Below are 14544 nucleotides of genomic sequence, written 5' to 3' on the forward strand. Positions count from 1 at the left end.
TATAAAATATTAGGACAGATACTGTTTTGACTGAATTTTGAAGAAAGCTCTTTTAAAACTTCCCATTGTTTCCTGTGAAACAAAGCCTTCATAATGCACAGCAAAGGAAACAGTCAAGAAAACAAAGAGGCAACCCACGGAATGGGAGAAGACATTTGCAAATGACAGTAGAGACAAAAAGTTGCTATCCAGGATCTATAATGAACTCCTCAAACTCAACACACACAAAACAGACAATCATATCAAAAAATGGGCAGAAGATACGGACAGACACTTCTCCAATGAAGACATACAAATGTCATAATGAATCAAATTGCAATTAGAAATGTTTCTTCTTCCCAATGGATGATTTAAATAGACATAATATATTTCTGTCATTGCTAATATTTAATTTTAAAAAATCTTTCAGAATTAGCATAAAAACCTGACATATGACTTATGGTCGAAACATTCAGCACACTTGTTGGATTCTATAACACCATTCATAGTGTTTGTCATTCACGGACATCAGTGATTACTCACAGAAGAATTCCATTGTGGAAAATCAGACTTAAACTTAAAAGCACTTAAAAAAATAACTCTAATATAAAGTCAAACACATTATTTTGTCTTAAGTTTTATAATAGCAAATCTTGTAGGTCATGTAAAACATGAAAATACAAACAAAAAGAGGGTAAACACAAATATCTAGAAGTCTTTTCCTTTGACACTTGGAAGTGCATGTTGTCTATTCCTAGAAAGTATTTTCTCAGTCTACTGATGTCTTGTTCTACATCCCTTATCTCATGTAAATTATGTTGACATCAGAAAGGTCTGGGCATTCTGTTTCTGCTTCTTGCTTGGGTTCCAGAGTAGTCCATTTCCTTTTGTAAGAATAGCCTGAAACCACAACTGTCTTAAAGTTTGTCTTCTGAAGTCATGAAAGCATTTTTTTGAGCTTTCAGACTTTTTTTTTTTTTTCAAAGATTTTATTTATTTATTAGAGAGAGAAAGTGACAGCGATAGAGCCTGCCCTGGGCAGGGCGGTGGGCAGAATAGCAGAGGGAGAAGCAGACTCCCCATTGAGTAGGGAGCCTGACATGCGGCTGGATTCCAGGACCACGTTTGATCATGACCTGAGATCAGCCACTGACACTTAACCAACAGACAGCCAATTAACCAACTGAGCCACCCAGACGCCTTTAGATTTCCTTACAGACTTTTAAAGACTGGATAAACATGGACAATGAAAATGTTCACTACCTCTAAACAGAACATAAACTGTAATTGCCAGAAAGTAGATTTCCCTCATCATGCTTCCTGGTCTATTGAGTTTATTCAAGATGTAATTGGAGAACAAATACAGCCGCACCATCATCAAGACAGACATGAGTGCTTGTCTTGGGAATGGGGTGTTATATAATGTTATAGACTTAATTTCCACTGGCACTTCTCATTCTTATCCAATAAAGTATAATGCTACACCTTTTGGAACCCTATCACAATAATTTAAGTGCATACTTGCCTTCCCATAAGATTCTAAGGAACATTTTAATAGCAATTAAGTGCAGAAATGATACCAGGGCCTGCTCATTATTGTAATTGTGGGATAATCTGTTTCATTCATGCCCTAACCAGAAGCACCAACAAAAGCAGAGCATTTGAGATCTGAATTCTGAGCTCTTCTTATAGTAGACCTGATATTTGGCAGGAGATTTTCCCCACACTATTCTTAGTGTTCATTAAACAAAAACAAAAACAAAAAATCCACAACACTCATTAATCTGCAGTGAGAAATTACCAAAAGGAGAAAATTCTTCAGAATTAGAGAAGTCTCATTTGAGCAGGACTTTAGGGTGAATCACCCCTCTCTGTTAACAGCAGAGTGGAATTGTTGAGCTTTGATGTTGGAAAGTACTTGGCTTGAGTGAGAGCTCTGTCTTGGCCCAGTTACTTCTGCATTGCAATTTCCTCATACATGAAATGGGGCTAATAACGCTTCCTTCATAGCCTTATTGCAATGGTCAATTGAGATATCCCATGACAAGCACCTGGCCATATATCATCACCAAAACATCATTGTTTGAGAACTACCAAGACAAGATCTTATGCAACTGAAGGAAATGACTTTGCTAATGCTACCATTGTGTTCTGGCAATTGTGAACTGTGTGCATCTGTATTGTGGCAAAGCATCACAGGAGCCAGTAAAAAGATAGATGAGGGGCACCTGGGTGGCTCAGTGGGTTAAGGCCTCTGCCTTCAGCTCAGGTCATGATCTCAGGGTCCTGGGATCGGGCCCCACATCAGGCTTTCTGCTCCGCAAGCAAGGAGCCTGCTTCTCCATCTCTTTCTGCCTGCCTCTCTGCTTACTGATCTCTCTCTATCAAATAAATAAATAAAATCTTAAAAAAAAAAAGATAGATGAATGGGAGAATGCACCTAAATTAACAGGTGACTGAAGGGCATCCAGTGCTTTTCTGGGGCATCGAATTCCTTCAACAAACATGGATTAGGCACCTGCTACGCACTAGTACACCAGACAGGAGCTCGGTTAGAGTGGGGACTCCAGATATAGTTTGACATGGTCTGCCCTTTCCATGGGAAGATTGGGGAGATGGTTATGTGAACAAGCAAAGATAATCTGGTATCATAGAAGTGGTCATTAAATGCTTGTTACGTGGTAGGAGCACAGGTTGTGTCTTGGCATTAGGGTTGGCTTCATGAAGGAATGGACATTTGAATTGGGCCTAAAGAATGAGTGGGGTTCAAGGAAAAGTACATGTACATAAGCCAGGAGATGCAGGACAGCATTACAGGAAGCTTTCTGAATTTTATGTTTATTTTTTGGGAAGAGCATATTTAGAATGGTTGAAACATAGTTGATATGGTGAGGAATCTGTGGATCCCAATTATAAAGGACTCCAAAGGGAGTCCTTTATCTAGTAGATAATGTATGTAGAGACTTTGTGGCAGTGGTACTGGTGGTGGAGAAGACAAGACACTTATGAGGCTTCAAGGAGGAGTCATGCAAGCAATAATGAGTATTTAGACCAGGACAGAGACCAGTGGTGTTTGCTGCAGATGGTGAAGGAGAGAGAGAATTCAAAGATGAACCAGAGATTCCTAGCTTGAACTATATGATGGCAATGTTGTCACTCATTAACCTTGGTTGACTAGCTGCCTATTCCCTCTGGTTTCAAGGATATAGGTTTTGCTACCTTTTTGAGTATCTTTCCTGTTTCCCAAACAACTTGACAGTCCAAGGTCTTCAGCAGCCTGACTCCTTCAGTGTCATTAGAGGGTAGGAATTACAGTAGAAGGACATGGATCATGTTTAGGGAGGGCTCCCTGATTACTTAGGCTAGCATTTCTCTGTGTGTTCCGTGGACCTCTGTGGGTTCCCAAGACCCTTTCAGGGATCCATCAGCTCAAAACTATTTTCATAATAGCAGTAAGATACTCTTTGTTGTTTTCAATCTTGTTCTCTCAAAGGTGTTCAGACATGTGATAGTATCATTGCTTTGGTGGGATATGTGCTTGTTTATTTTTGTATTTTGTAGAATTTTCTTTTCTTTTTTTTTTTGTTTTTATGTTTTTTTGTTTGTTTGTTTTATTTATTATTATTTTTTTTATAAACACATAATATATTTTTATCCCCAGGGGTACAAGTCTGTGAATCGCCAGGTTTACACACTTCACAGCACTCACCATAGCACATACCCTCCCCAATGTCCATAACCCCACCCTCCTCTCCCGACCCCCTCCCCCCAGCAACCCTCAGTTTGTTTTGTGAGATTAAGAGTCACTTATGGTTTGTCTCCCTCCCGATCCCATCTTGTTTCATTTATTCTTTTCCTACCCCCCAATCCCCCCACGCTGCATCTCCACTTCCTTATATCAGGGAGATCATGTGACAGTTGTCTTTCTTTGATTGACTTATTTCATTAAGCATGATACCCTCTAGTTCCATCCACGTATTTTGTAGAATTTTCTAAGTTAGTAGATTTAGGGTAAAAATATGAGCATTGTTAAACACTAAGTCAGTATATTTTTAGTACTTCTACTCTACCCTTAATATCAAGTTACACTTGTTATATATCTGTAACCTCATTAACATCTTTTGAATTATTATTTTGAAGGGTTTTTTTTTTGGACTATGTAGAAATACAATAGGAAGCAAACTTTATTGTCTTGCTTTATAATATTTTAATAGTATATAAAAATATTTTAAATCTAGAAAAATACTTTTAAAACTTAAAAATTCTACCTAAAACTTATTTTAGAATTTAATACTCCTATTCTAAAATAAAAAAATATTATATCTGTATTTAAGGGTGAATTGTTGGCCTAAAAAAATGGGGAGGTTAGGAAGAACAACCTTTTTAGTCCATAGCAAACACCTATCTCTAAAGATGATGAAAAAGGCAAGACTGGCTATAGAGAGTTCCCTGACTCATGGAAGGGAGGAAGCTGGGTGTAACAATAAATACAAAACAAAAGTGATGAAAGTTATCTTTCTTTTTTTTTTTTTTTAAGATTTTATATAATTATTTGAGAGAGAGAGAGCACAAGCAGAGGCAGGGAGAGGGAGGAAACAGGCTCCCTACTGAACAGGGAGCCTGATGCAGGGCTCCATCTTAGGACCCTGGGATCATGACCTGAGCCGAAGGCAGACACTTAACTGACTGAGCCACCCAGGCGCCCCCAAAATTATGTTTCTTTTAGCTTTGGTGATGTTAATAATTAACTTTATTGTGTTATGTGCATTAGAACATTTGAATGTTGCATAAGAACAGTATTTGAATAGTGCAATAGAACATTTGAATAGTAGGTATCAGGTGTGACCTCCTTTTCAGACCACTCAGAGTTTAAAGCAAAAGGAATTGAATATCTTAATATAGATATGATAAGATCTTTAAAAGCTAAACACTTTCTGTTATAGCCTTCAAACTAGGAATGAGATAGCCACAGAAACATCCAATTGGTAAATTATTTTATTGCACTGGCTATGAAGCACACAAAATATCTGAGAGACTAATCAAGCTGTGTGTATTTGAAGATTGAAGGACCATCTTTCTGAAGATTTAAACTTTTACCTTAACAATGGGTGAATCTATGTTTGCTTGTATCCATCCAGCATCAGCAACAACAAATCATCAAAGAAGATCTTCTTTTCTGTGAAACCTTGGCAACAAACAAAAGTGGTGCTGAAATATTCAAAAGTATTGAGTAACTTTTTAAAAACCTCATGGTTTATCTTGGAACAACTGTGTTGACATTTACACTAATGGTGCAAAGCAATGGTGGGTAGAACTATGGGTGTCTTGACCCACATGAAAGGAAAAGCACTTGTATGATTATTTGGGTTGGAATTTTATGTAGGCACCTTTTCTATGGAACGTCATTTTTACTTGAAAGAATGACTGGGTAGACAAACTATGGGTTTTTCAGGCTTCAGTATTTGACAGACATTTTCTCCAAAATGAATGAAGTGAGTCTGTCACAACAAGAGGAAGTGTGATAAAAGCTGTCCTTTGCTTGGCTTTAGTGAGGCTAATAATTTCCTTTACTGTTTCATCAGCAGCAGAGCATTTTTGGAATAGTATTATGGTTCTTTTCCTTGTGGCAAATATATACTTCAGAATGAAACAGAAAGGCTTTATGCATTCTTCCAATTTTATCACACAGGAGAGCATAAAGGTATGTTAAAACTTTATACAGTTAATAAAATCACATCTTGGTTAAAGACATTTTTAAGTGACTCTAGTTTTTAAACATTGGAAATGCATGTTGTGGATTACAGTGACTACCAAGACACTGTGATGGTACTGCTTTCATGTATGCTAAGATATCTGTAATTTTACCCACCATTGTGTTTCATCATTAGTGTAAATGTGTCAGCACAGTGGTTCCAGGTCTGGTATCATTTTGAGACCAATCTTTCAGAATTTAAAGAAGTAAGACTTGAATATTTTAAATGTAGATATGATAAGCTGACAAAATTTTTACCAATGAGATAAAATTAAAAGTTTCAAGGAAAGATTAGAATTTTAGAAAGTTTAGATCCACCACCATGAACTTGAGAACCTCCCAGTACTTATAGATTTCTCTAATAAGATAGATGATGATAGTAAAGAATGTAATTTAAAAGTCTACTTATTCAGGAATAGTTTATTTATAGTAAAATTTATCCTTTTAGGTGTATAGTTCTATGAATTTTGGCAAATATACACAGTCATGGTATTCACTACCACAAATAGGATATAGAATATTTTCATCAACACATAAAGTGTTCAGATGTTCCTTTATAGTCAGTTCTGTCTTCTCATTCTGGGCCACAGCAGACACTAACCTGATGTCTCTCCTATAGTTTTCCAGAATATCACACTTCTTTCATTTATTATAATGTTTTTGAGATGAATGTGATTTTTTTGATATTTTATAATAAAGTATGTCAATATTGCAACTGCATACCTCAATGAACCAATGTTTTCCAAATGACCAATCATGTACTAATAAAAGATCTACTCAGAGTACAAGATAAGTCAATGAATCTTAATGTACTGAGTATGAAAAATTCATTGATAAGGTTTTAGTTCCCACAATGCACTGTTATTCATTGTGTGAGTTTAGTGTCAACAAATAGTATTCATAATTATCTAAAAATGCTATTCAAATATCCCTCTCTTCAACTCTACACATATCTGTGTGAGGCCAGGTATTCTCCATATACTTCAGCCAGAATGCCATATTGGACCAGACTGAATGCAAAAGCAGATATGACAATCCAGCTGCCTTCTATTAGGCCGGGCATTAAGGAGGTTTGCAGAATTGTAAAAACAATGCCACCTCTCATGCTATTTTTTTTGTTGTTGTTGTTTTATAACATATATATTTGGGGTTTTTTTGTTTTATAACATATATATTTTATAGACATTTTATTTATATCAGTATGTAATGGGTTCATTAGTGTTATTTTAAATAAGCTGACAAATATATTTACATTTTCTCATTCTTTTCTAATATACTAAATATCAAAAGGTATAATGCATATAAACAAATGCTTTTTGGGCCCATGATAATTTTTAGGAGAGTAAATGATTAAGAGACCACAAAGTTTGATAGCCACTGACCTAGGTGGCAGGTACCTCTGGAGAATGAGAACAACTGAAGAGGGAAGAAGCTAGGGAGAATATTTCATCTCTGATTCCTTTGCTCATAGTGTGATATCCATATATGGTTGTGAAGTAAATTAGAGTCTGGAGATAAGTCAACTAGTCAGGCTAATCAATTTAAGAGAATGAAGTCTCTGAAATGAATAGATCATTTTTTTTTAAAGGGTCTATCATTCTGGCTCAGAGGGGTATCAAGGTTTGTCCAGCTGCTAACATAGTTGATCTGGAAGAGGGCAGGAGGTGAGCTAGGGTTGCTGCTGATGGTTGGGTTGAAAGTCTAAGCAAACTCTTCAGATACAATGAAATGTCAAATGATAACAGAAGAGCAAGGCACAGGATCTGTGGCAGAAGTAGCCAGGTTTAGGGAGTCAACTGGGAAAACTGAAGTTTTTGTGGTGGGAGGACCAGAGTGATTTGCCTTGCAGATCCAGCAGGACCAGCAGATCTGGGTTTGATTTAGGTCAAATGGCAGCTACTTCTGAGGCTGAAAGGGTCTCAGATTAGGTCCTACAATGGCAGAATCTGAGTGGATAGCACTGGAAGCAGGAAGGTAGCAAATTGAGATTGGTGGTGGTGAAATCAGAGGAGAGAGCAGGCAGTGTAGGTCAGGTTTTTCCTCCCCTCGCATTTCCCCTCTCTCTGTACCTTTGGCCCACCTTTAGAGACTGAGTTTTATTTAGTCTCAGATCTTCATCAGGAATTAGGCTTTGTTGGGGCAAGAGGTGGGACAGGACTGGATGGAGTGTCTCAGCACAAAGGAGCCAGTCTGTCCCAGCCTCCTGGCTTGCTCTTACATACATGCGTATGGTTCGGTTATTATCCTAGGAGACAGAGAATTTAAAAATTTATGGGCAGTGCTACTGTCAAAATGGCACTGACATCTTTTTGTCCTAAAAATGCAATAAACTTTCCTCCAAATTTGGCAAAATCAGTGCTTTTTAATGTGCTTTGTTAAAATAAAAGGTTAGGTTAGAAAAGATTAAGCACAGGTAACATAGATTCTTTATTAATATTGTATTTATGGTGACAGAGCATTACACATAATGCTATAGGAATTCTATTCTAATTTAGTAATAATTCATGTCCATGCATTCAATATGACAGCATCATTAATTATGTCACAATGAGTATGGAAAACATATAAGCTGTTAATGCTAAGTATTACTAGAAGTTATATCAAACTGTACATTACTGAAAATAAATAGTAACATCAACACCTCATCTTTAATAAACCTAGGGAGTACCCTAACCTGACAATTTTTTTCTTACAATGTGTATCAATAAATACAAAACTTAATATTTACTATGGGAAATGCAAAATAAGTGTCTCCAGAAGAATTTAGGCTTCTTCGCAGGAGCATGATTATTTGGTTACCTTCTGCTGCTGCTTCCTGTCTGCAAAGTGTGATCTTTTCCCCCTCCTTCTTCCTAATATCCTGTGAAGGTGCCAATTACCCTGCTGCTTATCAGTTGAAAACTATGCCTGGTGCAAAGGGAGCATCAATTATTTGTGAGCAGAGAGCAAAGGCTGCTGGAATCATAATAAAGGATGCTGGAGCTTCCAGCTAATAGAATATATCAAAAGACAATGTGTAGACCAAAGACAGCACATTTCAGAAGCCTGTGCCTCAAAGATGAAATTAGGCCAGATTCCGCAGACTTTAATGTGATGTAAGTTACACAAGAATTTGCTAATGTTAATGAAGAGAACTGGTAGGGCATTTTCCTTTAATCCACATGGCTTTTAACACACACGGTGGATTTATTAATACTATTGACTTTTCCTTCCGGAGTCTGGGGTGTATGTGTGTGTGTGTTTGCTTTGCTTTAAAATGGTAGCCAAATACCAGGTAAGTTAGAGCCCAGCTTCACAGACCCTTTGTCTTCCACAGTGAGCCTTTAAGGATGAATTTGTAAACTTGCTGTGATTGTTACTTTCTTGTAGCTGGACTTAACTTTCATTCTTAAAGAGGCAGTTAAAGGGGTTGGGTGAATATGGAAATGTTGGCATCAGTTAACTTGGTTTGGGGACTTTATTTAGGGAAATATAGTGTTTATAGTGTTTCCAACAGTTAAGAAGAGCTCATACCTCTCTCTCTCTTCCCTAATATTCCTATGAAATAATTCAACCAATCCATTTAAAGTCTCTGATTAATGTATAAGGCTGCTCACACAGAGTTAGGACTCAACTATTACTTTTAGAAATGAATAAGATGTCTTTGCAGGCAGAATGATAATTCTGTATCTGCCACTAATGTTGGGGAGAGACAACAATCTCCAACTTGGTAAATGGCTCTCAGATTAGTATTCCTAGTGATTTTTAAAAATGAACCTTTTATTTTAGAATAGTTTTCAATGCAAAGAAATGTTGTAAATATAGTACAGAGTACCCATTTACCCTGTACCCCATTCCCTTATTATCAATATCTTATATTTCTGTGGAACATTTGCCACAACTAAGGAACAAATATTGATACATTATTACCTATTGATTTTTAATTTCCCTGGATATTTATTATGTACAGGAGATTGCTCCAGTAGGCATTTCTGAAATGTTCACTTATTATATTAATTTTTTCCAATCAAACATATCCTATACTCTAGCTTATTGTCTTCTCAGGGGATTGCTTGTTTGTTCTTGCTTGATGGTACTTTACCTTTAAGGATCCCAAGTGTAACCAAGTCCCTACAGGTTCCTCTTAGTCCCTGAGATCTTCGGGGATCAAGGTCAGAACCACCGAGAGATGCTTCCTCTTAAGAACAAGAAAAACGCTAATGAGAAAAAGCACTTTAAAAATCACCCCACTCAATTCACGTATTTTACAGAGGAGGAAACAGAGGCCTGTTGAGCGAGGTGACTCACCCAAGGTCACACAAGCCTGGTGGCAGTCTGGACTGAAGCCCAGTCTCTTAACTCCTCCACACTTACGGCCTCTGATAAGATTTTCACAGTGACGCTTTTATTCTATTTATTATTTATACCCTGCCTGCTTTAAAAAAGAATTGGAGCCAGCTTCCCTGTGATTTACTTTGCTTTGAATATAATATAGATAATTGGATCCTGCATGATTTAAGCAGGTTTTTAAAAAAATGAATAATGCACTCATCTATAATTATTTAATAGTTCTTGTCACCTAATCGACACACTATTGATGTCTTGCACATAGTAGGCACTCAATAAATATAGGTAAAATGAACAAATACATAAGGCTAACTTGGGATTTATACATAAAAGAGCTCAGTACAAGTGAGTGAGTGCAGCATGGCTGAGTGAGCAGAAAGAAATACGACCTTCTCTTCTTGGCTCTGGGAAAGACGAGGCTGGGTGAGATACTGTGGAATGAATGCTGATGTCTTTGGCTGCAGTTCCCTTTATACAATTAGATGAGCTGCAGTGGTGGACCACACATTGGTGGGGGTCTGATATGGTGGAAAGTGTTCGACATCCCAGGTATGACTCTGGGTAAGTCACTTACCTTCTCTGAGCCTTAGACCCCTCACCTGTATGAGTGTGAATACCTGTCTCTTGGGCTGTTACCACTGTTAAATGAGATAGGATGAGAACTTGCTTTGCAAATACTAAAAATCTGGGACAGGTGTTATTTATTAATTTTGAGGACTATTTAGAAGGAACTCTCAGCATTTGAGGGCAAGTTTTCTATCAAGTACCTTGACCCTCTGTTTCTATTTTGCAAGTTACCCTAAGCATAGTGAAAAAGTTTAGAAAAATGGGTACTAAGAATTAAAAAAGGAAATAACTAGGTATCAGAGCGGAATTGTTTTGTATCTCAATCACATGGTAAAATGAACAAATACATAAGGCTAACTTCTCATGGCAGAGAAACTGAGTCAAAAATGCCAGGTATTAGGACTTAATACTTGCCTGATTGGGAGAAGGGGAATGAGCCAGGCTAGGGTACCTTGCTGGCAGTTTCTGCCCTGCTCTGGCTCAGGTTTTAACACTCTGTTATTAGGGAAGGGGTGGAGAATGTTCGCAAGCATGGAGGTTCTGTTTATGTAAGCTGTGGGGTATATTAACAGCAACCTTGTCTGATCAAAATACTCAAAATGACTCTGTGCTTCTGAGCCACAGCTTCCAGAGGTCAGTCAGAGCTGGGGTCAAATGAGAATGAGTAGTTGCACTGGACACTGCCAACATATGCTATAGCAAATTGCTCTCTTGAAGACATCTCTTCTCTTAGTGGCTGGGACCTGATTCATTCAATGCTGCACTGCTCCAGCCAAGACTGAGAAGTGAGTGACCTTGGTTTTGCCTTCGTGGTTGTAATTTACCTCAATGTACCCACATTTTGTATATCTAGGGCCTCTGTAGCACTGTTTGTGCTAGCTCAGCTCACCACTTAAAAGTTGTTTTGACATCCATCTGTCCCTCTCATTCTCTCTCTCTCTCTCTCTTTTTCATTTGTCATTCCCATCCTGTCTAAATGTGGAACTGGCTAATATCTCATTCCCTAATGACCTTCACCATGCTCCAGACCTTGAAAACTCAACCCATGTTTATATAGAAAAGACTTTTTTTTTTTTTTAAATTTTTTTTTTTTTTTATTCATTTGATGGAAAGAGATCACAAGTAGGCAGAGAGGCAGGCAGAGAGAGAGGAGGAAGCAGGCTCCCTGCTGAGCAGAGAGCCCCATATGGGGCTCGATCCCAGGACCCTGAGACCATGTCCTGAGCTGAAGGCAGAGGCTTTAACCCACTGAGCCACCCAGGCGCCCCAATATATAGAAAAGACTTAATGGGCCATCATCCTAGGTTATGGAAAACTCAAGGGAAATGGTCTGGGAAAAACACCAGAGTTTGCTTTTAGACAGGTTGGGATATGTGGAATACCCATACAGATCTGGCCCTCAATTATACAGACTGATGGTCAGGGAAGAGGCCAGGGCAGGGGATATAAATTTTGAAATGATTTAATAGAAGAGAAAGTAGATTGTATGAAGAAAAAGTAGCTGTGTGACCCCAAATGGTGGGAGAGAGTAGTATTTGGTAAGCCAAAAGATCTTTAGCAGGATAGGTAATGGCCTTGCTTCTCTATTTGGTCCCACCGTTTGATTGATAAAATGCACTTAATCTTTAAAAATTGATTTTTATTCAAAGACCTAAAAAGACTTAAAGTTTCAAAATATCTCGACATATCCTTCTAAAGTGGCAGAAAGGAAAAATTCCTCATGGTTAATCACTTGCATAGTTATTCTCTCATCCACTCAAACAACAAATATTTACCATGTGTTCTCTATTTGCCAGATATTGTTGTAGGAACTAGAGATAAAACAACAAACAAAGCAGATAAAGTCACTGACTTCATGGAACTTGCACTAATGGGAGGAGACAAACAATTAACAGAAAAAAGGGGATAAATGCCCTATAGGACAATAATGTGGTATAGGAGGAATAGGTGGGGTGGGAGGGGAGGACTAGCTGACATAGGTTCGGGAGTGGACTCTCTCCTTGGGTAATATTTATCAGAGACCTGAATAGAATTAGGGTTGGGACTCCTATAGTCTCCTATCTTTTATTAGTCTACAGGCTGAGAGCATTCTTACGGGGGCTGAGGCCACCAGTATCTGAGATACGGAGGTCTAGGGACTGGGCTTTCAATCACCTGATTGCTACCTAAACTATCCAGCTGCTCAATGCTGCCCATTTTCTCTCCATTAGAGGAAGATGGAGACTCCATTACTTGGAGACAATTGGAGTTGAGATGAACCTGCTGCTTTATTTAGGAAGAGAAGCATTTAGTAGTGCTTCATTGTTTTGAGACACTTATGGAATAAGCTTCTCCATAGAAAGAATATTCTTCATTGCAGAAGATTTTTTTTTTTTTAGTAGCTCATCCCTTTTAGTTCCTAGATTTAACTTAATAAACCTTTGGAATGAAATATTTTAAAATCATATTGTACATATATCAAAAAACAGCTTGTTGGGCCAGAAAGGGAAATATTATGCCTTATCTTTAAGGAAAGAAAAACATTGCCTAGTACTTACTCTATGAAAAATTTTCCATGGGGGTATCTTGGACATAATTTAGTTCTGTGTAATATGTTTATTTTGAATGCTGGTTGTTTACTAATAGAATATTTTGAGGAACTATTAAAATGTTGTCTATTGTTTTCCCTGAAATGAAAAAAATTCCAGAGTGATATATTTTTGAATTCTTATATCTTACTCTCATTGTCTTTTTGTCTTTTCTCTCACTTGTTGGCCATGACTTTGTCCTGCTGGCCATGCAGGCTTCCAGGAGAACATTTTCCTACTTCAGGTGTGGACAGCCTGGTGATCATGCTTGCAGAATTGTAGTTAGAGTAATAAAGGCAACATTATTTATGAGCACTAAATACATAACGGGTATAGATCTCATTTAATCTTGTCTATAGTTTGTTGAGAGACAAAAAGTGTAAAGTCTTCCTATTACAGATAAGAACACTAAGGATCAGAAGGGTTACTCAATGTGCCTGATGTTTCACATGCATAGGTGAGTTGAGAACCCAGGCATCCCGGCTGCAGGGCAAGGCTAGGATGAGAGAAACTCATAGGACCCATGATGAGATGATAGTTGTTTTTGTCTCTCACAGCTTCTCTCCACTCCGCCACCCCTCCTGCCCACTTGCTTCTTGGGTTCTGGATGGTTGCAGTCCTCATTGAGTAGGCTCCTGATAAGTGAGGTGTGTGACTGACCTGTTTGGTGTTGTCTGGATAAAAGATACTCTTTGACAAGAGAAGATGGTGTCTGAGCAGCATTGAATTTCTTAAGGCCTGGCCCCCATCCCCCTTAATCACTGTATCAGTTCAAGTGCATAACAGAATTTCAGTCTCCAATCTTTTATTAATTCACCTCTTCAAAGTAAGTATATTTGTATCTAAATCATGATTCTTCCAGCTAAAGCAATTTAACAATCACAAAAATTGTGGAGTTTTGTGCAAAATGGAAATGAGAAATATAAAAACATTTAAAGCACCTCAAATCCCCTCTTTTTCCATTTAGAATAAGGAATTACCATATGCTCTTTGCAGAGGTTTCTAGAAAGGAAATCTCATACCAGTTCCAATTTGCTAAATGAAGCCATTTATTTTTAAAATGTTATTCTTGCCATTTCATATATTTTTATTATATAAAAATGTCTTTTGTATATTAGTATTTTTCAACCATAATTCTAGTATCTTTTCTATATTGCATTGTCTGCCCATTCAGAATTGACCAGCAGTTCAAGTGCATAACAGAATTCTCCACCTAAATTTAGAAATTGGTAAATTAAAAAAACAGGAGCCTCAAAGTCTGTGGCAGTACAGCTGATAATCTTTTTGGCTTTTCAACAAATGTAAATACTCTAAAACTTGCTCTTAGCAAGTAACTTCATAATTAGGTTAATG

The sequence above is a fragment of the Mustela nigripes genome, chromosome 13 (genome assembly GCF_022355385.1).
Source record: "Mustela nigripes isolate SB6536 chromosome 13, MUSNIG.SB6536, whole genome shotgun sequence".
Lineage (NCBI taxonomy): Eukaryota > Metazoa > Chordata > Mammalia > Carnivora > Mustelidae > Mustela > Mustela nigripes.